This window comes from Phocoena sinus, chromosome 4 (genome assembly GCF_008692025.1).
Source record: "Phocoena sinus isolate mPhoSin1 chromosome 4, mPhoSin1.pri, whole genome shotgun sequence".
Lineage (NCBI taxonomy): Eukaryota > Metazoa > Chordata > Mammalia > Artiodactyla > Phocoenidae > Phocoena > Phocoena sinus.
In genome coordinates, this window is record NC_045766.1 from 35,802,833 (window position 1) to 35,830,238 (window position 27,406).

At 40.0% G+C, this 27,406-nt stretch overlaps 1 protein-coding gene and 1 non-coding gene across 4 annotated transcripts in view; one reads left to right on the forward strand and one right to left on the reverse strand.

Annotated features, from left to right (window-relative positions):
- The window catches only part of KCNAB1 (potassium voltage-gated channel subfamily A member regulatory beta subunit 1), a 434,576-nt gene that overhangs the window by 40,086 nt on the left and 367,084 nt on the right, over positions 1 to 27,406 (forward strand). The gene's annotated exons all lie outside the window — the stretch shown is intronic.
- Positions 19,985 to 20,119, reverse strand: LOC116753702. The gene has a single exon (XR_004349805.1). It is a non-coding gene; the product is annotated as a small nucleolar RNA SNORA70 (small nucleolar RNA).

Sequence of the window (27,406 nt, forward strand, 5' to 3'; positions counted from 1 at the left end):
TTACCCCTGTCCATCAATCCCATAGACTAGCCCTCTTTAGTTTACTCTTTTCCTAATCAATTTCCATTTCCATCTCATTACAAGAAGGGTATCGTCTCATTATAATACCCAGGTGTCATTTCCCAAAAGACAGAGATGAGTCTGGAGGGTCAGCCCTCCTGTTGGGATTCCTGGATGACTCTACATCATCCTAAATATACTAGAAGGTTCTCTCTCTACTCAGCAATTGTGGATGATTGTAAGTTCTGATTGGATCTTCTTGTTCTTGGTACAGATCAGACTTTTCCAGGAACAACATGGCATGCAACAAAGGCACTCTTTGGCTGGTGATCAGCAATTGCAAGATGATACCTTGGGGTATCAATAGGTCATTGTGGGGTTTCTCTTTGGAGCCTGGCCCCATTCCACCTCCTGAGCAAGACCCTGACCTGTTCAATTCAGTGTTAGTGGGATGGGCAATGGCAACAATAGGGTCGTACTTATCCACTCAGGGGCTTTAATTGCTTGAGGGAGCCTGGTTGAGACTCAATGACAGTGGACAGAGTCCAATTATCTTCTTTCTGCTCCTTCCTCACAACCATTTCCTATCCAAGGACCTTCCATTTCTGACTCCATGTTCACCTGTCCTTGGTTTCTGCATGTCCTGTATAGGTTAAATATTTTCCCTGCTATATCTCATGACCCCTTTAAATTGTTGGGTGATCCAAAACATATTCTCTCAGAAGATGGAAAATCAGGTTCACACAGCCAAATCTACAAATCCATAATTTAGTATTCATTGGTGGCACTCTTTTATGAAGTTATTTTGTACGACCGCTAACCAGTCCTTATTGTTTCGGGTGCAGTATCTGTTGTTCTGTTGAACTCTTTAGCTTATATCCTCCCAGACAGACACAGATTTTATTCTTTCATTCAAGAGCTATTGCCGAGTGCTCACCTGTATTATACACTATTCCAGACATGGGGGACACAGCAGTGACAAAACAGACTAAGTTCCCTGCTTTCTTTAAGATTTCATCCTAGCTGGGGTGAGGTAGACAATAAACTAACAAAATAAAGTGTGTAACATTTCAGAAAGGATAAATTCTCTATAGAAACACAATACATGGAAGGAAGATGAGTATATGTGTCAGGGGAGAGTTACAATTTTAAATAGTGTAGCTAAGGAAGGCCAACTGAGAAGACAGCAGTTGAATAAATGTCTGAAGGAGGTGAAAAGGACAATCATATGGGCTTCTGGGGGAAGAATACTCCAGACAGAGTGTACAGCACAAGCCTAGAGTAAAAGTGTATAAGGGAGAAACATCACAGAAACCAGTGAGGCATGAGCAGAGTGAATGATCCGTAGAGTAGCAAGAAAACATGTTGAGAAAGTAAAGGAAGTGCTGCAAGTTCAGGAGGTTCCCAAGACCTCCCTAAGGTTCAGTGGTTCATTATAAGGACTCACAGAATTCAGCAAAGCTTTTATGTTCACACGTATAGTTTTTATAGGAGAAAGATACAGATTACAATCAGCATAGGGATGAAGTGGCCAGAGTGGGGTCCAGGAGAACCAGGCACAGAGCTTCTAGCTGCCCTTTCCATTGGAGCCATGTGGAGAGCACTTTTCTCCCAGCAACAGTGTGTGACAGTGTGCATAGAACGTTGCCAACTAGGGAAACTTAGCAGAGCCTTGGTGCCCAGAGTTCTCATTGCAGATCGGCCACATAGACACATTGACCACCTGCGTGGTTGACCTTGGTCTCTTGCCTGTATGGAGGTCAAGCTGATTTTTTGTGGCCCAAGGACTCTACTGTATAGCATAGACCATCAGGCATGGCCCAAGGCCTCCAGGTAGATAAACACACTCCTGGTGGGTAGAGCATTCCAAGGGCTTAGAGGTCATCTCTCAGGAGCTGGGGCAAAGGGTCAAACCTTTCTTTGGTCAAGGTTAATACTTCACTGCACAGAAGCCAAATCATGCAGGTCTTTGTAGGCCATTTACAAGATGTTGGCTTCCAGTCTGTTTGAGATGGAAGACTTTGGAGAGTATTGGTCAGGAGAGTGACATGATTTGATTTAGTTTTACACAGGGTTTCTTTTTTTAACAGGACCATCATGGAATGAATAACATTCCAACAGCTAAGTTGGAAAATAGACTGAAAGGTAGAAGCAGGGCTACTGATCAGGAAGTTACTATTATGGCCCAAGTAAGAGATATCAGTAGGTTGAATGAGGGTGAAAATGGTGAGAGGCAATCTGATTTTGGGTCACTTTTAATAGTGGAGTTAAGAGCATTTGCAAATAAATTAGATGTAGCATATGATAAAAGGAATAATCAAAGATGACTCTAAGTTACTTGGCTGAGCAGTTGGGACAGTCAAGTTGCCCTTAAATGGGATGAGTTAAGACTGCAGGGGAAGATCTGGTGGGAGGAAGAGTAGGAGCATGGCTTTTGGACACGTGAGGCCGAAACACCTATTAGACCACAAGGGAAAAATATCAAGTAGACAAGAGCCTGGAGTTCATGGGAGAGGTCTGGGCTGCAGGTTTATATTCAAGATATAAAGACATACGTCTTGAAGTCATCAATCTATCATGAGAGTGTCAAGCCATGAGACTGCCAAGTAAGTGTCAACAGAAAAGAGAAAAAGCCTAATGAAGAAAAAGCCAAATGAAGGAAGGAGGCTGGAGATATGAACTGTGTTAAATACTGCTGAGAGGTCAGTAAGGTGAGAACTGAGAGATCAAATGGATTTAGGAACATGGAGGCTACTGTTAACCTTAGTAAGAGCAGAGAGAGCTACTTATTTTGTTTTATACCCAGAGATGTGCTTGATAGAAGAAAACAAAAAATATTTAGGAAAAATTTTAAAGTTAATTCGGAACTCCTAATTAGCAGAACTCTGACTACCACCCATTGAACAGCATCTCTGGATTTCCTCCTACCTATGAACAAAGAGAAAAATATACAAAATCGTAGCTGAAAACTTAAGTTGACCCAACATATAACCAGAAAATAGAGTGATTTTCTAATAATAATTATGTTTGTAAAGCTGGATTATTAAACAGATAACTCATGGAGTTATCTGTTTGCCTCATGAAACAGAGCTTCTCTGCTTCCTGAATGACATAATGCCTGTACCCTGTTGTCTGCTTTTCTGATTTTGGTGCTCCCTTTGTTCTGACATCTGGAGATTTCCCTTTCTAGGCCTTAAGCTTGCATTTAAATTTATTTTGTTACATTTTATTCAGCAACTCTTTTTGCTTGGAGTGTGTATGTGTGTGCGGGATGTTCCACATCAATTATGGACCTGAAGTTCACTTTTTAAATCAAGACAAACAGATATCATACTTAACAATCTGAATGGACTCAATTAAAGAAGAAAGGACAGGGCTTCCCTGGTGGCGCAGTGGTTGAGAGTCCACCTGCCGATGCAGGGGACACGGGTTCGTGCCCCGGTCCGGGAAGATCCCACATGCCACGAAGTGGCTGCACCCGTGAGCCATGGCCGCTGAGCCTGCGCGTCTGGAGCCTGTGCTCCGCAACGGGAGAGGCCACAACAGTGAGAGGCCCGCGAACCGCAAAAAAAAAAAAAAAAAGAAAGAGAGAAAAAAGGACAGCAAAAAGTTTAGAAGAAAAACCAACCAAATATTAGGAGTTGTTATTTTTAGGTGGTAAGAATGTGAGTGATTTTTTCCCCTTCCTCTATTCCTAACTTCCGAATTTGTATATTACTATTATAAAAGGGAGGAAAATTGCAATTAAAATTAGATTCTAAGAATTTAAGGTACATGCTTTTGAAGTTCTTTTCTGAGCTACCTTGGATCTAAAACAAGTATTGAGATTGAGATTTGGCAGTTTGATCTGCAGTAAGGTTTACAGATAAGGACTCCCATTCTGAATTTAACCTGGAAAAAAATTTGCACCTTTATGTAGATAAATTGAAATGCATTCTATCAAAATGCTCCCATTCTATAGATAACCTTGAATAGCATAGACCATCTCTATCAGAAATATATGGGTTTTTTTGTTGTTGTTTTGTTTTGTTTTGCAAGTAACAGAAAAACTAACTCAAGCTGGCTTAAGTAACAAAGGAAACTTACTGGCCATGTAACTAAAAAGTCCAGAGATAGGGAAAACTCCAGAGATAAGGGTGGATTTAAGGTACAAACACTGTAGACAGGATCTAGTTTCTCTCTCTCTCTGTACTTGTGACTTTCTTTTTGGTAATGGCTCCACACTCAGCTCTCTACGATGGAGGGTCTGTGCCAGCTCCAAGCTCTTCTCTCATCTTCAAGATGGCTGACAAAAGCACTCATTCACTTCCAGAAGGAAGGAAGAAAGAAGGAGCTTTCTTTTCCTAGGAGTTCCATCTTCTCATTGATTCCTTGGTTTTGATTGGATGACCTGTCCACTCTGGACCACTTCCTGGATCTGGGTGATGGGAGAAGCTAACTGACTTCTGTGGCTTCATTGCTCAACCCCTCACTGAGAAAGGAGGGGCAGGCTACTCTTGATGGGAGAAAAGGGGAGTAGATCATGGTGAGGCAAAGTCGACTGCATATGTTGACCACATTCCCTACTGATCATATCTGGAGGGGACAGCGTGGCAGTGAACTCATGGCAGTGAGATTCCAGTTAGTCAATCATCTGGAAATTGGGGATGAGGCTACCTCACCATTAACCACCTGTGTGCTGTCTCCATTCCTTGAACTTTAGATCTGGTTCTTAGTTCTCTTCTGGCTCCAAAATCCTCTTTTCATATTCAGAGGGATATTTTCCAATATTAGTCTACATCTCAGGTAGCTTGTGCTACTTAATCATATAACCAAAATAAGCAGAAATCTCATTTAACTAAAGGTAAGAAGGGAAATATCGGCTTTTTTTTTAAACATCTTTATTGGAGTATAATTGCTTTACAATGTTGTGTGAGTTTCTACTGTATAACAAAGTAAATCAGCTATACGTATACATATATTCCCATATGCCCTCCCTCTTGCGTCTCCCTCCCACCCTCCCTATCCCACCCCTCTAGGTGGTCACAAAGCACTGAGCTGATCTCCCTGTGCTATGTGGCTGCTTCCCCCTAGCTATTTTACATTCCAAGCCCCTCTCTCATTTCGTCCCAGCTTACCCTTCCCCCTCCCCATGTCCTCAAGTCCATTGTCTACGTCTGCATCTTTATTCCTGTCCTGCCCCTGGGTTCATCAGAACTGTTTTTTTTTAAATTCTATATATATGTGTTAGCATATGGTATTTGTTTTTCTCTTTGTGGCTTACTTCATTCTGTATGACAGACTCTAAGTTAATCCACCTCACTACAAATAACTCAATTTCATTTCTTTTTATGGCTGAGTAATATTCCATTGTATACATGTGCCACATCTTCTTTAACCATTCATCTGTCGATGGACACTTATATTGCTTCCATGTCCTGGCTATTGTAAATACTGCTGCAATGAACATTGTGGTACATGACTCTTTTATGGTTTTCTCAGGGTATATGCCCAGTAGTGGGATTGCTGGGTCATATGGTAGTTCAATTTTTAGTTATTTCAGGAACCTCCATACTGTTCTCCATAGTGGCTGTATCAATTTACATTCCCACCAGCAGTGCAAGAGGATTCCCTTTTCTCCACACCTTCGCTAGCATTTATTGTTTGTATACTTTTTGATGATGGCCATTCTGACTAGTGTGAGGTGATACCTCATTGCAGTTTTGATTTACATTTCTCTAATGATTTGTGATGTTGAGCATCCTTTCATGTGTTTGTTGGCAATCTGTATATCTTCTTTGGAGAAATGTCTGTTTAGGTTCTCTGCCCATTTTTGGATTGGGTTGTTTGTTTTTTTGATATTGAGCTGTATGAACTGCTTGTATATTTTGGAGATTAATCCTTTGTCCGTTGCTTCATTTGCAAATATTATCTCCCCTTCTGAGGGTTATCTTTTCGTCTTGTTTATGGTTTCCTTTGCTGTGCAAAAGCTTTTGTTTCATTAGGTCCCATTTGTTTATTTTTGTTTTTATTTCCCTTTCTCTAGGAGGTGGGTCAAAAAGATCTTGCTGTGATTTATGTCATAGAGTGTTCTGCCTATGTTTTCCTCTAAGAGTTGTATAGTGTCTGGCCTTACATTTAGGTCTTTAATCCATTTTGACCTTATTTTTGTGTATGGAGTTAGGGAGTGTTCTAATTTCATTCTTTTACATATAGCTGTCCAGTTTTCCCAGCACCATATTAAAGAGCCTGTCTTTTCTCCATTGTATTTTCTTGCCTCCTTTGTCATAGATTAGTTGACCATATGTGTGTGGGTTTATCTCTGGGCTTTCTATCCTGTTCCATTGATCTATATTTCTGTTTTTGTGCCAGGACCATACTGTATGGATTACTGTAGCTTTGTAGTAGAGTCTGAAGTCAGGGAGTCTGATTCCTCCAGCTCCATTTTTCTTTCTCAAGATTGCTTTGGCTATTCAGGGTCCTTTGTGTTTCCATACAAATTGTAACATTTTTTGTTCTAGTTCTGTGAAAAATGTCATTGGTAGTTTGATAGGGATTGCATTGAATCTGTAGATTGCTTTGGGTAGTAGAGTCATTTTCACAATGTTGATTCTTCCAATCCAAGAACATGGTATATCTCTCCATCTGTTTGTATTGTCTTTAATTTCTTTCATCAGTGTCTTATAGTTTTCTGCATATAGGTCTTCTGTCTCCTTAGGTAGGTTTATTCCTAGGTATTTTATTCTTTTTGTTGCAATGGTAAATGGGAGTGTTTCCTTAATTTCTCTTTCAGATTTTTCATCATTAGTGTATAGGAATGCAAGAGATTTCTGTGCATTGATTTTGTATCCTGCTACTTTACCAAATTCATTGATTAGCTCTAGTAGTTTTCTGGTAACATCTTTAGGATTCTTTATGTATAGTATCATGTCATCTGCAAACAGTGATAGTTTTACTTCTTTTCCAATTTGGATTCCTTTTATTTCTTTTTTAAAATAATTAATTAATTAATTAATTAATTTTTGGCTGCAGTGGGTCATCATTGCTCTGCGTGGGCTCTTCTCTAATTGTGGCGAATGGGGGCTACTCTTCATTGTGGTGCGCTGGCTTCTCATTGCAGTGGCTTCTCTTGTTGTGGAGCATGGGCTCTAGGCGCGCGGGCTTCAGTAGTTGTGTCACGTGGGCTCAGTATTTGTGTCTCGCAGGCTCTAGAGCACAGGCTCATTAGTTGTGGCACATGGGCTTAGTTGCTCTGCGGCATGTGGGATCTTCCTGGACCACGGCTCGAACCTGTGTCCCTTGCTTTGTCAGGTGGATTCTTAACCACTGCGCCACCAGGGAAGCCCCTCCATGTATTTCTTTTTTGTCTCTGATTGCTGTGGCTAAAACTTCCAAAACTATGTTGAACAATAGTGGTGAGAGTGGGCAACCTTGTCTTGTTCCTGATGAAACGTCAGTTTTAAATGCTATTTATCATGGAAAGTAATGCATTTTTAATATGGAACACATTAAAAACTCATAAAGTGGTTTATTTATGAGATGGTTAGCCTCCCCCCCCAGTTACCCCATAAATACAGTTAAGTTCCATCAACTGTTCAGCAAGTGCAATTATACAAATGCTGTGTTTCATTTTGCATCTTATTACAGTAGTTTTCCCTCCACACACACTGTATGCAAAGAGTAAGTGTGCAGAATTTTAGAATCTGAGGAGATAATTGGGGACAATTCAGTACTCACCCCCAATTCCTCCATTAATTTTACAAATAAGTTTTCTGAGGCCTGAAGAGGTTAAACAATCTGCTAATACTCACATAGATGGTTTGCTAAATTCTAGTTAAGAATTTAACCAAAGGCTTTTGATCTACCAGTTTATTCTTTCCACAACACGATTGTTCAAATCAACAAAGATTGACTGAGTACCAGTTATGCCCTGGGTAGTATGCAAATCACTGAGCTCAGAACAAGGAAAGACATGGTTCCTGGCTTCAAGCAACTCCAAGAGCAGTCTAGTAAGGGAAAGAGTCATGTCAAGCAGATAATTAGAGGCTGGTATGACACATGCAATGTCGCTGTTTAAAACATAGTCATAATGTGGTAGAACAAGTTGAGGAATGCTCTCTTGAGAGTCAAGGATGACGCTGAAGAGTTGATGATTCATGCACAGGGTTTTGTAGGATGAATAAAAGTTCAACAATTGGTCCAAGACAGGGGTGGGGGTAGCATTTGATATGGAGGGAATAGTATATTTGAAGACCGAGAAGCGATGGTTATAAAACAAGTTTTGGAGACAGATCTGGATTGATTGCTGGTTCTAAGTCTTACTACAAAGATGACTTACACAATTTATTTATCCCTTCTGCCCATTCACTTTTTTCCTCAATAAAATGGAAAGAGCAATACCTATCCCAAAAGGTTATGGAGAAAATGATATAATGTTACAACTATAAAGCACATAACACAGGAGGAACTCAGGAGCAGGCAGGTACTCTTCTCCATCCTGCTTCTCCTTCTCTTCCTCCTTGTGCTGGCCAACCTTCTGGGTGAGGTGAGTGCTAGAACAGGAGCTAAGAGGCAGGAAAGAAATAGATCATTGGAGGAACTGACCATGGAAAACTGCTGAGGCGTTCCTAGGTAAGAAATAACAAGATCAAATTTACATCCTAAAAGGGTATTTTTGGAAGAATGGTGCATAGGCAACGGGTAGAAAGCTATTTTAATAATCTAGGTGCGAGGGCTTGAAGATATGAGTAAGGGTATGAATAGAAAGAAGAAGGCAGGGGTTGAGAGATTTGGGAGGTTCTGTGAGCTGAATGTATTCTGGTATAATTGTGTTCCCTGCATCCTAGTTTTCATTCCCACGTGTCTGGAAGGGAAATTGCCCACCGATCTAATTAGGCCCCGAGGTACCGCCACTGCCTCAGTAAGGAGGCGGTAGGGGAGTGCCGCACCGTTGCCGCTGCTCGTGGCTCTCGTCTCTAAAGTGCTTCCACACAATCGCTTAACTCATCTACCTTCTCATTCACATGAAAAGAAACCTCAGAGAGAGCCTGCGCTATCAAATCTGTTCTCCCTTGTCTAACTTTAAAGCAACTCCTTAAACTACTACATTCCTGAGGCAATTATCTTTTCACTGCAATTTAGTAACTTGGAGTAACCTCAAATACATTACTTTTAAGCAGCTCAGGACTTCCTTCTAAGGCAGGCCTGTGTCTCCTCTTTAACAGGAATTGAGGGCCTGGTGTGGGCAGGCTGGCTCCCGGGGAGCTCTCATCAAATGCCTGGAATCACCTGTATTACCTCCATCACCTCCAACATCAACGTTTTACTTCCTGTAAAAAAAAAAAAAACCTGTGACCTTAACTACCTGTTTGTCTTTCCTGTCTCATGTTACTATTAACGGCCCTTTTATTGATGCCCAAACTGAAATATGGAGTCATTAGTTTACACACACTCACCTTACCTGCCGTCCCCAGAGGACTGATACAAAGAAAAAGATTGTTGTTATCTGACTGCCAAACTCCTAACACGGGTGTGCCGGGCTCCTGTCAGAGGGAGGTTTTTTTCCCCTATAACTTCATTTCATGCTGATTTGAGATCTAACTAGTATTTCACTTTTGTCTTATTTTCTTTTTGAATATAGCCATCTATGTACATTTTGAAAAATGTTTTTAATTCTACCCACACATGGGTTTCTTCATAATCTCTGAAGGCTAGTCCACAGAAGCAAAGCACTGTGGCTTCACACTTTTCATAAAATGGTTGATCTTTGAATTAAATACCTACAAAGTATCTATGTATGTGAGACCAGATAAAAATGAGTGAAGAATTATTGGCAAGATATTTCTACTTTTATCTGTAAAAATAACTGCTTTGACTATCCATATTAAAAACACATTACTAACAATTTACTCACGATGACACGTATGAATTTTTTGATTTAGGTATGAAAGCATCCTGAGAACTCACAAAACCTCAGAACAAACATTAGAACAGTGCGCTTGGGATACCTGATTTTCAGCATTGGGCACATAAAAGAAGGCTTTGGAAAACTCACATCTGAAGTGCTTTCATCACTTGAAATCGTAACATGGTTTACTAAACATTGCTTGAGGCCAAATTGAATGGATTGTATATTTAGGATATATTTATACTGGATGCTTTAAAGAAAAAAAGAGCATAGGGTAGCAATATACTATCACTGTTTATTTTTGTGCAATATGTAAATCTGGTATTTCTTCCAATTTTAGGTCTATCAATTATACAACAATCAGCTAATAATTTTGACCACCTTCTACATGCAACATTATGCTAGACGCTAATAAGGCTAACTAGCTCTCAAAACAAAACTTCCCATCAGCTGCCTTCAATCATCTCCCTCCTGACCATCTTGCCAGGACTGTTGTCTTATTTCATTATATGTTCAGCTGAGTCTGCAGCAGTTCAGAGTCAGGTTGAAGAGAATCACAGATGTTATTAACACATGGAGTCTTCTACTTAAAAAAGAATAAGGTGGCCACTAACATCCCTTGTAGACATGTGGTGCCGGAAATTTCTTCAGATCATTCTTGTTGGTGACTCAAAGTGAAGCTATTTGCCAGGCAGCATCCCGGCATCCTTGGGTTAAAAAAAAACACAGCTTGACCTTGGAACAGCATGGGAGTCTGCCTACTGTGCTGGCTCCAAATGAATAAAACAACTCTTCATCTCCTTTATTTGATTAGCTGCTTCAAGCTTAAACCAAAGGAAACTAGAATCGCCACTGACACTGCTTTAAGACAGAAATAAGATCAGAAAAACAAGGAAAAGCATTTTACAAAGTCAGTTATGGGATTCACAAAACTTTGGTGCTCTGAAGTTAGTAACTCATTGCAGAAGAATTAGGTAGTTTAGAAAACTGCTTTTAATACTTAAATTTAAATGTGGTGGAGTCAGTAGTGTTTGAGAACAGAACTCATACTGTGCTATCCGATATGGTAGCCACTAGTCACATGTGGCTGTATAAGTTAGTTAATTGACATTAAATTCAATTAAAATTAAAATTAAAATTCAGTTCCTCAGGTAGCATTAGCCACAGTCAAGTGCTTAACATTCACATGAGGATAATGGCTACTGTACTGGACAGTGAAGATACAGAACATCTCCATCATCCAATAGAATAGCCCTGCATTAAAATAGCAACTCAAGGCAGGAATCTCAGACTCAAACTCCGTAAGGTTGTCTTTGCTTTTATGAATTTTTTTACAGGTTTTCAAATGAACTATGTTATTAAAAAATTTTTACATAGTCCGCTACCTTGAGCCAAGCCAAGTAGTGGGGGCTCTGGTTAACCATCATGTCAACCTCATGGTGAAAGTATAGGAATAATGATCATTAAGTATCAAATTACTACCTGGCAGTAAGGTTGATTTAGTAACTTGTAAATAAAACTCTTTTATGGAGAAGATGTCAGAATGTGCCTCACCAAAAAGCATTTATGCTACTCTACATGTTCAGCTATTTTTCAAGTCAATGAGAAGTATTATTTGGCCTTGGTGATCAAATTACCACAGTGAACAGATTCCTGGTACCAGATGAACCCGAAAATTAGGGAAAGAAAAATATGAATTTTGTCTTTATTCTTGTCAGTTCAAATCCAGCCATAACTTTTTGCTGGGTGTAGACATTTACATGAAGAAGTACTTTTTTTTTTTTTTTTTAGAAACTATCTGCTTGGTGTTTTTATTTTTACTTTTTTTAAACATCTTTATTGGAGTATAATTGCTTTACATTGCTGTGTTAGTTGCTGCCGTATAACCAAGTGAATCAGCTATACATACACATATATCCCCATGTCCCCTCCCTCTTGTGTCTCCCTCCCATCCTCCTTATCCCACCCTTCTAGGTGGTCACAAAGCACCGAGCTGATCTCCCTGTGTCTTTATTCTTGTCCAGCTCCTAGGTTCTTCAGAATCAATTTTTTCTTTTTTTTAGATTCCATATATATGTGTTAGCATATGGTATTTGTTTTTCCCTTTCTGACTTACTTCACTCTGTATGACAGACTCTAGGTCCATCCACCTCACTACAAATAACTCAATTTCATTTCTTTTTATGGTTGAGTAATATTCCATTGTATATATGTGCCACATCTTCTTTATCAATTCATCTGTTGATGGACACTTAGGTTGCTTCCATGTCCTGGCTATTGTAAATAGTGCTCCAATGAACAATGTGGTACATGACTTTTTGAATTATGGTTTTCTCCAGGTATATGCCCAGTAGTGGGATTGTTTAGTTTTTTAAGGAACCTCCACACTGTTCCCCATTGTGGCTGTATCAATTTACATTCCGACCAACAGTGCAAGAGGGTTCCCTTTGCTCCACACCCTTTCTAGTATTTATTGTGTGTAGACTTTTTGATGATGGCCATTTGACTGGTGTGAGGTGATACTTTGTAGTTTTGATTTGCATTTCTCTAATGATTAGTAACATTGAACATCCTTTCATGTGTTTGTTGGCAATCTGTATATCTTCTTTGGAGAAATGTCTATTTAGATCTTCTGCCCATTTTTGGATTGCGTTGTTTTTTTCTTTGATATTGAGCTGCATGAGCTGCTTGTATATTTTGGAGATTAATCCTTTGTCAGTTGCTTCATTTGCAAATATTTTCTCCCATTCTGAGGGTTGTCTTTTCATCTTGTTTATGGTTTCCTTGCTGTGCAAAAGCTTTTAAGTTTCATTAGGTCTCATTTCTTTATTTTTGTTTTTATTTCCCTTTCTCTAGGAGATGGGTCAAAAAGATCTTGCTGTGATTTATGTCACAGAGTGTTCTGCCTATGTTTTCCTCTAAGAGTTGTACAGTGTCTGGCCTTACATTTAGGTCTTTAATCCATTTTGACCTTATTTTTGTGTATGGAGTTAGGGAGTGTTCTAATTTCATTCTTTTACATATAGCTGTCCAGTTTTCCCAGCACCATATTGAAGAGCCTGTCTTTTCTCCATTGTATTTTCTTGCCTCCTTTGTCATAGATTAGTTGACCATATGTGTGTGGGTTTATCTCTGGGCTTTCTATCCTGTATCATTGATCAATATTTCTGTTTTTGTGCCAGTACCATACTGTATGGATTACTGTAGTTTTGTACTAGAGTCTGAAGTCAGGGAGCCTGATTCCTCCAGCTCCGTTTTTCTTTCTCAAGATTGCTTTGGCTATTCAGGGTCTTTTGTGTTTCCATACAAATTGTGAATTTTTTTGTTCTAGTTCTGTGAAAAATGCCATTGGTAGTTTGATAGGGATTTCATTGAATCTGTAGATTGCTTTGGGTAGTAGAGTCATTTTCACAATGTTGATTCTTCCAATCCAAGAACATGGTCTATCTCTCCATCTGTTTGTATTATCTTTAATTTCTTTCATCAGTGTCTTATAGTTTTCTGCATATAGGTCTTTTGTCTCCTTAGCTAGGTTTATTCCTAGGTATTTTATTCTTTTTGTTGCAACGGTAAATGGGAGTGTTTCCTTAATTTCTCTTTCAGATTTTTCATCATTAGTGTATAGGAATGCAAGAGATTTCTCTGCATTATTTTGTATCCTGCTATTTTACCAAATCCATTGATTAGCTCTAGTAGTTTTCTGGTAGCATCTTTAGGATTCTTTATGTATAGTATCATGTCATCTGCAGACAGTGACAGTTTTACTTCTTCTTTTCCTATTTAGATTCCTTTTATTTCTTTTTTGTCTCTGACTGCTGTGGCTAAAACTTCCAAAACTATGTTGAATAATAGTGGTGAGAGTGGACAACCTTGTCTTATTCCTGATCTTAATGGAAATGGTTTCAGATTTTCACCATTGAGAACGATGTTGGCTGTGGGTTTGTCATATATGGCCTTTATTATGTTGAGGTAAGTTCCCTCTATGCCTACTTTCTGGAGGATTTTTATCATAAATGGGTGTTGATTTTTTTTTTTTTTTTTTTTGCGGTACGCGGGCCTCTCACTGCTGTGGCCTCTCCTGTTGCAGAGCACAGGCTCTGGACGCGCAGACTCAACGGCCATGGCTCACAGGCCCAGCCGCTCCACGGCATGTGGGATCTTCCCAGACCGGGGCACGAACCTGTGTTCCCTGCATCGGCAGGCAGACTCTCAACCACTGCGCCACCAAGGAAGCCCCAATGGGTGTTGATTTTGTTGAAAGCTTTTTCTGCATCTATTGAGATGATCATATGGTTTTTCTCCTTCTGTTGGTTAATATGGTTTATCACATTGATTGATTTGCCTATACTGAAAAATCCTTGCATTCCTGGGATAAACCCCACTTGATCATGGTGTATGATCCTTTTAATGTGCTGCTGGATTCTGTTTGCTAGTATTTTATTGAGGATTTTTGCATCTACGTTCATCAGTGATATTGGCCTGAGTTTTCTTTTTTTGTAACATCTTTGTCTGGTTTTGGTATCAGGGTGATGGTGGCCTCATAGAATGAGTTTGGGAGTGTTCCTCCCTCTGCTGTATTTTGGAAGAGCTTGAGAAGGAGAGGTGTTAGCTCTTCTCTAAATGTTGGATAGAATTCGCCTGTGAATCTATCTGATCCTGGGCTTTTGTTTGTTGGAAGATTTTTAATCACAGTTTCAATTTCAGTGCTTGTGATTGGTCTGTTTATATTTTCTATTGCTTCCTGGTTCAGTCACGGAAGATTGTGCTTTTCTAAGAATTTGTCCATTTCTTCCAGGTTGTCCATTTTATTGGCATATAGTTGCTTGTAGTAATCTCTTGTGATCCTTTGTATTTCTGCAGTGTTAGTTGTTACTTCTCCTTTTTCATTTCTAATCCTGTTGGTTTGAGTCTTCTCCCTTTTTTTCTTGATGAGTCTGGCTAATGTTTATCAATTTTATCTTCTCAAAGAACCAGCTTTTAGTTTTATTGATCTTTGCTAGCGTTTCCTTCATTACTTTTTCATTTATTTCTGATCTGATCTTCTTGACTTCTTTCCTTCTGCTAACTTTGGTTTTTTTGGTTCTTCTTTCTCTAATTGCTTTAGGTGTAAAGTTAGGTTGTTTATTTGAGATTTTCTTGTTTCTTGAGGTAGGATTGTATTACTATAAACTTCCCTCTTAGAACTGCTTTTGCTGCATCCCATAGGTTTTGGGTCGTCATGTTTTCATCGTCATTTGTTTCTAGTTAATTTTTGATTTCCTCTGATTTCTTCAGTGATGTCTTGATTATTTAGTAGAGTATCGTTTAGCCTCCATGTTTTTGTATTTTTTACAGTTTTATTCCTGTAATTGATATCTAGTCTCATAGTGTTGTGGTCCGAAAAGATACTTGATACAATTTCAATTTTGTTAAATTTACCAAGGATTGATTTGTGACCCAAGATATGATCTATCCTGGGGAATGTTCCATGAGCACTTGAGAAGAAAGTGTATTCTGTTGTTTTTGGTTGGAATGTCCTATAAATATCAGTTAAGTTCATCTTGTTTAGTGTATCATTTAAAGCTTGTGTTTCCTTATTTATTTTCATTTTGGTTGACCTGTCTGTTGGTGAAAGTGGGGTGTTAAAGTCCCCTACTATGATTGTGTTACTGTCGATTTCCTGTTTTATGGCTGTTAGCATTTGCCTTATGTAATGAGGTGCTCCTATGTTGGGTGCAGAAATATTTACAATTGTCACATCTTCTTCTTGGATTGATCCTTTGATCATTATGTAGTGTCCTTCCTTGTCTCTTGTAATAGTCTTTATTTTAAAGTCTATTTTGTCTGATATGAGAATTTCTGCTCCAGCGTTCTTTTTATTTCCATTTGCATGGAATATCTTTTTCCATCCGCTCACTTTCAGTCTGTATGTGTCTCTAGGTCTGAAGTGGGTCTCTTGTAGACAGCATATATATGGGTCTTGTTTTTGTATCTATTCAGCCTGTCTGTGTCTTTTGTTTAGACCATTTAATCCATTTACATTTAAGGTAATTATCAATATGTATGTTCCTATGACCATTTTCTTAATTGTTTTGGGTTTGTTATTGTAGGTCTTTCCTTCTCTTGTGTTTCTTGCCTAGAGAAGTTACTTTAGCTTTTGTTGTAAAGCTGGTTTGGTGGTGCTGAATTCTCTTAGCTTTTGCTTGTCTGTAAATGTTTTAATTTCTCCGCCAAATATGAATGAGATCCTTGCTGGCTAGAGTAATCTTGGTTGTAGGTTTTTCCCTTTCATCACTTTAAATATGTCCTGCCACTCCCTCTGGCTTGCAGAGTTTCTGCTGAAAGATCAGCTGTTAACCTTATGGGGATTCCCTTGTATGTTATTTGTTGCTTTTCCCTTGCTGCTTTTGATATTTTTTCTTTGTATTTAATTTTTGATAGTTTAATTAATATGTGCCTTTCGTGTTTCTCCTTTGATTTATCCTGTATGGGACTCTCTGTGCTTCCTGGACTTGATTAACTATTTCCTTTCCCATATTAGGGAAGTTTTCAACTATAATCTCTTGAAATATTTTCTCAGTCCCTTTCTTTTTCTCTTCTTCTTCTGGAACCCCTATAATTCGAATGTTGGTGCATTTAATGTTGTCCCAGAGGTCTCTGAGACTGTCCTCAGTTCCTTTTTTTCTTTTTTCTTTAATCTACTCTGCAGTAGTTATTTCCACTACTTTATCGTCCAGGTCACTTATCCATTCTTCTGCTTCAGTTATTCCGCTCTTGATCCCATCTAGAGTATTTTTCATTTCATTTATTGTGTTGTTCATCAGTGCTTGTTTCATCTTTAGTTCTTCTAGGTCCTTGTTAACTGTTTCTTGCATTTTGTCTATTCTATTTCCAAGATTTTGGATCATCTTTACTATCATTACTCTGAATTCTTTTTCAGGTAGACTGCCTATTTCCTCTTCATTTGTTAGGTCTGGTGGGTTTTTTACCTTGTTCCTTCATCTGCTGTGTGTTTCTCTGTCTTCTCATTTTGCTTAACTTACTGTGTTTGGGGTTTCCTTTTCACAGGCTGCAAGTTTGTAGTTCCCGTTGTGTTTGTTGTCTGCCTCCAGTGGGTAAGGTTGGTTCGGTGAGTTGTGTAGGCTTCCTGGTAGAGGGGACTAGTGCCTGTTTTTTGGTGGATGAGGCTGGATATTGTCTTTTTGGTGGGCAGGACTGTGGCCAGTGATGTGTTTTGGGGTGTGTGTGAACTTAGTATGATTTTCGGCAGCCTCTCTGCTAATGGGTGGGGTTGTGTTCCTGTCTTGCTAGTTGTTTGGTATGGGGTTTCCAGCACTGGAGTTGGCTCGTCATTGAGTGGAGCTGGGTCTTAGTGTTGAGATGGAGGTCTCTGGGAGAGCTGTTGCCGGTTGATATTACATGTGGCCACCAGTTCTATGGTGGTCCAGTGTCCTGAGCTCGGCTCTTCCACCTCAGAGGCTCAGGCCTAACACCTGGCAGGAGCACCAAGATGCTGTCAGCCACACGGCAAAAATTGTGCACTCATTCAACAATTCTTGCTAGTCTTTGGTCGTTCTTCTGGCAATGGCTATCTGTAGCACCATCGACGTACCCTTGGTCCTGGCTGTGGACCTTTCAGTGTCTTGTAAACTGGCTCTCATCCTTCAGCGTGGTCTGGGAGCCCCTGAAGAACCTAGAGTTATACCCAAGGATGAGAGTGCCTTTGTAGAAGTCCAGGAATCCGGTAGAGTAGTTTCAGCATAATAGGCATATGGCCCTTCGCCTGTGGCTGGCAGCATGGCTTCCCGAAGTTCGTGCCTCCAACTAGCTGGCCAGCTTGGTGTTTTTAATAAGAGGCAAAAAGAAAAGGCCTCTTAGAAAACACTTTGGGCTTTTGTCTCCTCTTTTCCCTTGATAGCTAGAACAGCCATCACCAGCTGCTGCTGGGAACCCGAAGGATTAGGCTGAGGAATGAGGGCTTCCTGGCTGCTGGCAGTGCCTGGTGGAGGAAAGAACCCTGAGAAACTTTCCCCATGGTCCATGCTCCCTGCTCCTGGTCAGCCAGCTGTCCTGAGGCCAGAGCCACAGGTCACACTCTTGTGAGCTGTGCTCAGACCCCTCATCTACTGAAGAAGTACTTTTAATTAAGCTTTATCTTGTTATTTTATTACCCTTTTCCATCAGTGACGAACTTTGTACAGAATTATAAATCAAGGCCAAACACCGCATGGATGCCACAGCACAAAGATTCATTTAGTGTGCATACAACCTTGTGACCTGCAACGTGATTCATCACTTGTTATCCTGTCTTCCCACTGAGGGATTGGATGACGCACACTAATATACAAAAATCAATGCTGGGCCTCTAGCTTGCAACGTCTTACATATTATCCTTCTCAGTTCTAACTGATTCTTAACCCACTGGCTTCAGGGAAGGCTGCCTTTTAGAATCAATTACCTAAATATGGTGAACTAATCTGGGGAAGTAGTGAAATATGAAATATGAATTGCCCTATCTCCCCTTTGTCTGTTGACAATTTGCCCAACACTACAGTTTAGATGTGACCAGATAAGAAAGACAGGGAAGTGCGTTCACATATGGTGTCCCATTTGATCCTCACAACATTCTGTATACGAGCATTCGAGCAGGGAAGGTTTTGGTGTCACAAATGAGGCAGCTCTCTTGAGAAGAATTGATCATTTTCTACCTGTGTTCCTCCCTACATGCCTCTGTTTGTAATTATTTGTATACATGACCATCTCTCTCACCAGATTTGAAGGTATCTGGAGTGGGGACCATGTTCATATCCATCTTGTTTTCTGGGCATCTAGCATGATGCCTGGTGTATGAGTTGTTCATTTGCTCAGAAGAAGAAAGGTGAATGTAACACAAAAGATCTGTAAAGGAATTGGGTTTTTTTTTTAAGGGAGAAAAACATTATGCTGGGTTTTGTTGCTCAGGGTATTTGCTCTACCCAAGTCCAGGAAGGTGCTGTTTAGCATGACCTGGGTCACACGGTAAGTACCCAGTGATGTAGTTGGATCTAGGACTCAGGTCTCCTTTCACAGGACATTTCCCACTAAAACCTCCTATTCTTTTTATACCATTGAATCTTTATTTTAAGATATTCCATCTCTTTTTGTAGCTAGTCCCGCAAAAGGGAGAATGAATTGTACCTGCATGTGGAATAAAAATAGATTACACATGCTTAAGTAGGAAGAATTGAAAAACTTTGCTGCTGATTATACTTTTGCTCCTGGGGATGTTGTCTAAAACCCTTTTGATGTGAAAGGAGATTGTGATGACAGCTAACATGTGACTAAAGTATTATACTGTAAGCTGCGCTGTGATTAATAGACGGATGGGTTAGCTGGTCACTGGTGCACACAGATGTGTGATATTGTGTGTGGTCAGTGCACCAAAGGTCTCAGCCTGAAGATTCAAGAGAAGGGGGAGACAGAGCTTAGATAAGCAGAATAGAGGGGACTGAGGAGGTAGCGGTCCCCACAATCAGCAGGACTTTGTGTTTCTCATGAGTTCATGCTCCTAACTAACAAAATGTAGCACGAAGTTGGCTCTATTAACAAACATCATAATTCCTCTACAGATTTATGTTGCATTCAGTTTTCCTCTTCTGAGCAATTGTTTTGGTATATTTAATGTTTTCACTTATGTTTAACATTCCTTTTGTTTTTTGGACAGGAAAGTAGGATTTATTGGGGGGTGTGAGTAAGGTGGGAACAGCCCTGAGATTCTTATGAGTGCAGGGCCCACCATTTGTCCAAGGGGCCACTATTAGGAATGTATTTGATCCCTCAGTCATCTGGGATGAGCCCCTTTTCTGCCACCATCTCCTCAAATTCTCTTGCATTAAACTTAGTAAATCCCCACTTCTTGGAGATGTGGCTCTTCTGGCAGCCAGGGAAGTTGAACTTGGCCCTGAGTAGGGCCTCAATCATATGTTCCTTGTTCTGCAGCTTGGTGTGGATGGACATGATGACTTGGCTGAAGTGGACCCTGGCCACTATGCTCTAGGGCTTTCCAAAGGTACCCCACATACATGTCTGGAGCCTAGTTTGGGGACAGCATGAGGTCAGGCATGAATGTCCACTGGAAAGGCTTGTCTCCAAGGTCCCTTAGGACAACCCACATGAGCAAAAGGCTGCATACACTACCAAGGAGGCTGCTGTTTGTGGTCATTGCCCGTGGAGCTCCCATGGGGAAAAGAGCATGGTTGGCTTAACTGGCTGCAGAGTAACATTACTTTTATATTTATGGTTTACTTGCCTTTTGTACTTCTGATCACTCCTTGTTTCAGTTTTCAAATGCAAATAATCAGTTCCCATTTTTGAATACCATTTCAAATCTTGTTGAATTGGGGACTTGTTTACTGTGTTCTTACATGCCCTTTCCTCCCCTCTGGATCACAGAGTGATTCCTTGAAGGGTAGTGAGGGATTTCTAGGTTGTGCAAAAGAAAGCCTATTGTGATGTTGGGAACTGAGGTGTGGGAATTGCCCGGCTTCTGGCTGGAGTTTACCTCCCTCCCTCATTTCTTCCCATATGCAGATGTTCAGTGACATGTGTTATTATAAGAGAAAGGGAAATGGCCTTACTGAAATAGAGGTAATGGGCCAAGATAAATTGTAAAAGTCATGAGAAAGTGTAATATGGCAAATAACATGCTGGGCTTGACTTTTAAGTGTAGTATGAGAATCATTCTCAGTGTTATGCTGTGGGAAAAAATAGAAATGAGGTGGCACATTAGTTCCTGCCTTGTGGTCCTGTGGTCTGTGGAGGCCACACTCAGATTCTAGTACAGACGAAGGCCCTGGAGGTTTTAGCCATCCACAGGCAAAGCGAGCAAAGGATGCATTTGAAAACAAATAGTAATGTAATGTAGGGACCTGTAAAGAAATGGTGTGGTAGAACTAGAGAGATAGTAACAGAGTAAGACTGCAAAGTAACAGAGTAAGACTGCAAAGTAACAGGTAAGCCCCAAAGAAATAATGTCAATATATTATTTTTATCATTGCACTAGGAAAATTTTAAATTATGTGTATATAAGTAGGCAATAACATGGGATATTTTAAAACCACTAATTAATGAAATTCAGTGAGATCTCTGTACTACTTACGTAGTTTTAAATCTGTTACAAGGCTTTCAGATCTTATCTGTTAGCTGTTTGCACAAAGTTTCTTTGCTTTTGTGGTACCTGCACTATTGTGCAGACAACCTTTCCAACTAAATGAATAGTTGAAATTGGTAGACAATGTGTTCAGTGAATAAACTGGTCGATAATTTTTATGACAACATCTTTATTCCATACAGGCTTCTCTCTTCCAAATAAAGTCCTTCTAGAAGATTGGGCTTTTTGAGTAACTTCTTATAAAGATTTTTATGAACGAGTTTATGTTCGAAATGGTTTAGTTTGGCAGAAAATTTGGGAGTCATCAGGACAGACACTGCTTGGCTGTGCTGGGCTATGCCTGCAGGGCAGCATGACTAGTATTGCCCCAGGCAGTCCAGGACCCTACTCTGACCCCAAGAGAGCAAAGAGTCCTTGGGACCCAAGGGATGTGCCCATCCAGCTGCTCCCCTTTCTGGACCATCTTACCTGCATACCCAGAATTCCCTGCCTGAAGGGCCTGTACAGCCTCTTCTATGGATCTCTTCCCTGGATAGTGTGGATGTACGGGCTGGGATGTCCACGTGGGCTGGGATGTCTGCAGCGGGTGGCATATGAGGTTTTTTACAGGGACCAAAGGAGTAGGGGGTGGAAAAGTAGGGAGCTTTCAACAAAGATTAGGCACAAGCTTGTCCCTGACTTATACCTACTAAAAGGCAGTGGCAATGTCATCAATGTTACAATCAAATCACTTCTGCAAATTTCTGAAATGCCCCCTAGGAAGTAATAGTACTACTGTTCTAAGTGAGAAGGTTGGCATGCTTTTATCTAACAGATAAACTTCCTCTGAAAATGGCATCAAACAAACCCCAGGGATGTTTTGTACTATGACAACATAGTACAAAATAAAATAAAAGTGTCTAATTTTCAAAGGTGCTTACTTTGAAGAAAAACTCATTGAAATGTGTAAGATCTGGTATGTTTGATAAAAACAAACAGCCAGTTTTAAACCAAATAGCTTTTTGACCGAAAGGAAAAAATGTCAGTGCAGATTGGGATTATTTATGAAATTTTTATCATGTAAAGTGGTGTGGTACGATGTATTCAGCCAAGAGTCAGGAAAACTGTACTCTGGTTCCAGTCCAAGGTTTCTGCACAAGCCATGTTCTCTCAGTCAGATATGTGACATAACATAATCATCAAATCAAAGATACCATCAGTTGTAAGATGCAGCGTTAATTTGTGTACCATTAAGAAAGAGACCCATTGCCTATGATAATTTTGACTATTGACTGTAAGAAGCATTCTAATTGAGATGTAAAAATATTAAAAAGTATATCTTAAATCTCTAATATACAATAAATCTTATTCATCTAAACATTCTTCACATTCTTGCAGAGTACCTACCACATCTAGTCATTCATTTATTCATTCAATAAATAAATATAAATTTAGCGTCTATTTCAGGCAATACAGCATGCATGTATCAACATGTATTGAATAATGGAATTTAGAAGTACATACACTTACCTTTCATAACATCAGCACGCACATGAAGCTGGAGGTGCTGGTGAGAAATCAGCTCAAGACAGTGGCGAGATTGTCCTCTTTTGAGAACAGCAAAATCACCATTAATCTCTAATGAGGACATTTGCTCCATAGAAATTTATACTGGTAAATGGAAGGCAGGTAAACAAGAATTCCCAGATCAGTTTCTTAGTAATCAAGGTGCCCTGGTTACTTTTTCCACATTTCTATGAAAATCTTGTTGAAAGAAGAACTTCTTAATTCTGAGACTCTAATGAAACTGCTCCTTCATCTGTCATTTCTTTTCCAGTAGGAATAAGGCAAAGAATGAGTGTTCTATGAAACACTTTTATACTATATCATATAAAACAATTTTACATGACTTATTATCATGCTACATTGTTAAATTGATTTTTATACACTTAAATCTTTATATTATCCATTTGTATCTAATAGTAGCCCAAGACGTAAATAAGCCCTTAAAGCAACATTTTGTAAAGAGTGATACTTCCCTAGTGAGCTCACTCTCAGAGTCAGAATCTTAAGTTCACCAGACAAGTGACAAATAAGGTTCATTCAGCCCCAATATCTTCATCTAGAGATGTTGCACTGGGACCTTAGAAAGATGAAAAAAGAATGAGTTGAAAATACCTGGACCTACTCTGTATAATCGAAACCATATGCAGTGATTTTAAGCCTCATTATATACAACAAACACTGATGGTCTGTCCCTCTTCAAGAAGGAACTGGCAAAACCCCTTAGAGAACAGTTTCTATTCTTGTTCTGTTTGAATTTTGCTTCTTGAGCTGTTCTTGCCACATGGGATATTTGACTATTTCTAAATGGCCTTTGCTTTTAGTCTTGTTCAAAGTTTGTTTTAAGCACAATATCCTAATCAACCTCATTTCCAAAGAGGCCCCTTTCCCTTGACTGCTGCAGGCTGCTTATCCCGAGAACGGCTTCTCTCTGGGCTCACAAGGTCCCAGCTTTCTGTTTCTCTTGGATCTGAGCACACTGTGTTTTCTGATCAGCTACGTCTCTTATCCAAACTGGGGTAAAGAGAGGAATTCCACATACTGCTCTCTGGGGGTGAACTGAACAAAACATGCCTGCGAGGACACTTCCTGAGGCATGACTCAAAGGTTATTGCACACTATCTGCTCAGAGTTTCTATGCTTACCCAATTATGTTGTCCTTACCTTTGTGTGATCTACCTGAGGAAAAAAAAATATCATTGGTTAAATATGTTGTTTAGGGCCATTTCTATCAAATCTGAGCATCAGATCAGTCAGAAACTTAATACACACAAACATATACACACACTTAAATCAGTTTCCACTTATATAATTTTGATCTACAATACCCTTTCCAGAAACATCATTGTAAGAGTAAGAATGTTCTATATTGGTTTCTCCCCACCTATAAATGTCATTGAATCATAGCTTTCCTGAGGAATCCTAATACATATGTCTATATTTTAGATATAAATTTCTCCCCAGTGGTCCTTTGGCTATGGAGAAATTAGCACAGGCTATATAAAGCAGAGTGCTTTAAAGAGTCTCCTTGAGGGAAATGGGATAGCAAGAAGGGAAGAGATTTGTACTTTTCATTTAGTGGCAATACTTATTTTATGCAATTTTATATCATTAGGCCCATTAAAGGACAAGAATGTGAAATATGTCCTCCCTGAAGACAGTTCTTTGTGTTTGCATAACATTTTCCACTTTGAATAAACCAATCACAAGGAAGAGTCCAGTGTGTATGTACTTCAGTGCTCTGAGCACTTATTTCAAGGGCTCTCCATTCCCCACCACCACCCCACCCCCCAGAGAGCTGAAAATGTGCAGAGCCTGCAATCTTTAAGTGCATAACCAATTGTTCTCTTTGGACAGTCTGTTTCTGAAAATTCCCTTTGAAATCAATGACAAAAAAGCCCAGCTACGGTGGATTCCATCTTGTAAGCTTCCCTCACAAACCACAGACCCTAATCTTTGTATTTATTCAATTGGACCAAGTCGCCAGAGATTTGGGGGAGTAGAATGTATTTGAGAATGTGAGTGTGTGCCAGGCAAGGAGGTTTCTTTAATAAGAAATGTTATCACAAACACTTTTAAAATGCTTTTCAGCTCAACCTGGACACAGAAGACTGGGTTTTGTATTTCTTGGCAATATGCCCAGTACATAGAATTAAATAAAAATATATATATATGATTCAAAGATATTTTGAGAAAAATCCTTGAACTAGGAAAAAGATGAATATTTGATGCCCGGTGGATTCACACATAAACGTGGTGATTTTCTTGGTATCTGTATTCATCAGAAGCTGTGAGCAAATACACTCTAATTCCCTCTGGTGGGGTGTAACAGGCAGGACAGTGGAGTTTCATAACAATTTTTAAGCATTGCCCTATTGTATACTTAAATGACATTCTTTAAAGGGGAATTAAGAATGGTGACGTGGTTGGTCACATATCTAGGCCAGTGGTCAGTGGCAAGTGGTCACTGAGGGAAGATAGAGGCCTTTCTAGGTAAACTGATGCAGTCATCATGAAGTCACGTAGGAAGATAAGACTGGGAGATAAGACTCTCTGGCCAAAGGACTAAGGTGAGATTTGGAACGTCCTGTGGGTGATATCAGAGGCTGGGAAGACTCTCTGAGCCTGGGCCTTACCAACCATAGAAAGAGCTAAGGGCTTCTGATGCTTTTCAAGATAGAGTGGTTCCAGCCTGTCTTTGTAGCCCCACACGACTTCATCGACACCTCTGGATGTAAAGGTTTGGGCTGGGGAAAGATACGGAGGGCTCATCAAAAGCACCTGACAAGAGTTGTCTAGCAGAGAATGCTTCTCTGAAGGGAAAGAAAAGCCTGGAAGAAGATCTGAATGTCAGATGCCTCAACACGCTGTAGTCAACTTCTGAGAGGGGTAAGGGACCTGGTTACAAAACCCTGCCATGAAATTTGTCCAGTAGAAATGGACTCAGCACTTTTCTCATGGCACATCTATGATGTCTTAAGAAGTGCACCCCTGGTTTCACTGTTGGGAGGCAACAGAACTGTTATCAAGATGGCTGATGAGTTGGCCAGAGTGTTTCTGAGATGAAAGAATGATGGGGGACATGGCAAGGCAATGGGAAGAGGAGGAGAAAAAAGGAAGAAAATATTATCTTCTGGAAGGAGGACTCTTCCTCGTTTTAAGCAATTAATTAAAAATGTTAAATGCACCAGAAATGGGTGATGAATTATTTGGGTAATAAGAACAATTACCATACTGTGGTGGTAAGACAAAAAATGGCATAGTCCATCTGGGTTTTATTTCCAGCATGACCATCAAATGTCTGTGAGATTCTGTCTCTTAACTTCACTAGGAACCTCAGTTTCTCCACCTTTAAATGAGAGCATTAACTCCAGTCTCCTCCAGCATTAACAGTCTATGTAACTGACAGAAGTGCCACAAGGTGTAAGTGATGGTTAATTTTATGTGTCATCTTGATGGGCCAAAAAATGTCCACATATTTGTTTAAACATTGTTTCTGGGTTTGTCTGTGTGTTTCAAGCAGAGATTAGCATTTGAATCGGTAGACTGAGTAAAGCCCTCCTCAAAGTGAGTGGACAGCATTCAGTCATTTGAGGGCTTGAATAGATCCAAAAGGCAGAGAAAGGGAGAATTTGCTTTCTGCTTGGCTGCTTGAACTGAGACATTGGTCTTCTCCTGTCCTCAGACTAGGACTTACATCATGGGGTCTCCTGGTCCTTGGGCCTTTGGACTTGGATCTATAGCACCAGTTGTCCTGGGTCCCCAGCTTTCAGATGACAGATTGTGGAACTTCTCAGCCTTCATAATCACATGAAGCAATTCTTTATAATAAATCTCTTTATATGTAAATATATATATACACATATATATGTATATATTCTCTCTCTCTCTCTCTGGATACATACACACACATCTCCTATTGGTTCTGTTTCTCTGGAGAACCTAACATCTTGTGCATTTGGGAACAAAGATATTGCTCAGGTCTAGAGTTCTTGTCTCTAATTCACTTAACATAATTTTAGGGACTAAATACTTGCTATTTTCTGTCTTTGCTCCCTTCAAGTAATAATTAATTTTTAATGGGTTGTTCCCAGGTAAGAATTAGAAACATTGTGTGGCTGACGGTGTACTACATGCAGGGCTTATAAGGGGGAGCTGCTTTTCGCAGCTAGCTCTTTGATGAGAATTCAGCAGGAGGAGCTCTTTAGCTGTGCAAACAGCTGTCGGGGGGTGACTCATCAGCAGGGTCTATGGCACTCAAGAGAATAAAATTTTTCCCGCAGTGATCTGCCAGATCCCTCTGTAGGTTGTGTACAGGTGGCTAACTGCCCCTAAGTGTAAGGTGTGGGTAAGGTCCAAAGGGCTGGAGTAGCGGATTATTTAGCAAACGTGGTTGCTTCCGCTGGCTCTCTGGGTCTCACAGTGCAGTGAGAGCAGAAGGCATGGAGCCACTGATGCAGGCATGTAAAGAGGCAGTGGGAAGCCACGTGGCTTCGGCTGCCAATGAGGGAGCATCTTCAGTGAGCTCTCATTTCTAGACGAGGTGCCAGCTTCTAGCTGACTCTGTCAGGTGCTAGTGGAATCCTTCAGGGCAACATGATGTTTCTCTGGCTGTCATGTGATGTATTTATTTTTTACTTACCTATTTATTTGTTTGATGGAGAATGCCACAGGGCTTAGAGTGGTCTCATTCAAATAATCAGTTTGCTCATGAGGCTTCTGATCTTTTGCAGTGGGTTTAGATTTATATCTTGCAGGGCTGTCATAAAAGGAAAACAGGGATGCTTTGGGCTTTTGAGGCCCACTTGTCTCCTATTTTCATTCTCCTTTCTCTGTCAGGCTGTCCCCAT